Source organism: Podarcis tiliguerta (genome assembly GCF_965153285.1).
Source record: "Podarcis tiliguerta genome assembly, chromosome: 9".
NCBI lineage: Eukaryota > Metazoa > Chordata > Lepidosauria > Squamata > Lacertidae > Podarcis > Podarcis tiliguerta.
In genome coordinates, this window is record NC_139542.1 from 47,381,807 (window position 1) to 47,383,169 (window position 1,363).

General features: G+C 45.5%; 1 long non-coding RNA gene across 1 annotated transcript; it reads right to left on the minus strand.

Moving 5' to 3' along the window:
- Positions 1–708: 708 nt before the first annotated feature.
- LOC310685488 lies at positions 709–1,034 on the minus strand. Its single transcript, XR_014515322.1, has 2 exons — positions 844–1,034; positions 709–805 (listed from the first exon to the last, which is right to left on the minus strand). It is a non-coding gene; the product is annotated as an uncharacterized lncRNA (long non-coding RNA).
- Positions 1,035–1,363: the final 329 nt, after the last annotated feature.

A 1,363-nucleotide genomic window follows, 5' to 3' on the forward strand; every position in this document is an offset into this window, starting at 1 on the left:
TAAGTGAGAATGTGAGCAGTTGAAGCCCCTTATACAATACAAAGGTCTGACTCCATTTGAAAGTTTTAAAACTGAACTAGTTTTTATCTGGTTTTGAAACTGAACAAAAAACAGAACTTTTCACATGTATTGTGGGCTATCATATTTAAAAGATAGTTCATAGTTTAAAAAACTATTTCACTTTTCAAAACTGATGTGTAAGCTATAACTTTAAAACTGGAATTTAAATTACACTTATTAAAAAACCCTCCATTCATGTTTGGTGCAGGCTTGGTTGTAGGTTATGAAGTGCAGCCTACACTAAGCTTGAACTTTTAAATTTAAAAAATGTAAATTGCCTTCTAGTTTAAAGTTGTAGCTTATGCTTTAGTCTTGAAAAGTGAGCTAGTTGTTAAAACCAAACTGAAAGCTGAAACTTGCATTGGACCGAGGTCTGCTCAGGGCTTTCTTTCAGCTGGAACTTACCGGAACTCAGTTCCAGCACATCTCAGGTGGGTGCCATTGCCATTCCAAGGGAACAAGGGTGAGTTCCTGTACCTGTTTTTATAGGAAAATAGCACTGGGCCTGCCCTTACACTTAGCTTAGGTATCAAATATTTGAAAAATATAGACTTTACTATTATGGAAAATACATCTTCTCTAGTACAGTGGTTGTGGTTTGAGGACCCGATCCCCACTTAGAGGAATGAAGACACAGGACACGTAAGATAAGGTTAATGGGCAAGAAAAGGCCCCAACTTTATTGATTACAGCAAGTGAAAAGGTATTGGCTTAGGCATTGGATCACGGCAATTGACTCCACCCACTCGGAGAGGGGTGAGCCTAAAAGGGGGGATTATTCACCAGTAGGTGGAGCCTGTTGATGCCAATCCAACTATAAGCTCTCCCCTGATGTCACTGAGGATCGTGCCATGGCCCCCCGCCACACAGGCATCGGACAGGATCCACAACCGCCGGATTCCTTTAACGGAATACCCAAAATTGAAGGCGTAGGCAATGGCCACACCTAGCCCTTCCACACACCACAAACACATTCCAATGCCTAACCGCAGGCGGACAATGAGGCCACATGGCTGGCGCAGCAGCAAGTTAAGCTGCAAACCACGCCCCCTACAAGCCGTCCGGTTGGGCGCTTACCTGTGGGCATGGTGCGCCAGCCAGGTGAGTGGGTGGCAGGGGGCTTAACGCCCCCTGCATGAGGCGGGCATCGGATCCCACCCACAACCCCTCCCCTCTTGCAGGAGGAGAGTCTTACCTCGGGTTAAGTACTTAATTCATTCTGGAGGTCCATTCTTAACCTGAAACTGTTCTTAACCTGAAGCACTACTTCAGCTAATGGGGCTTCCTGCTGCCGCTGCGCCGC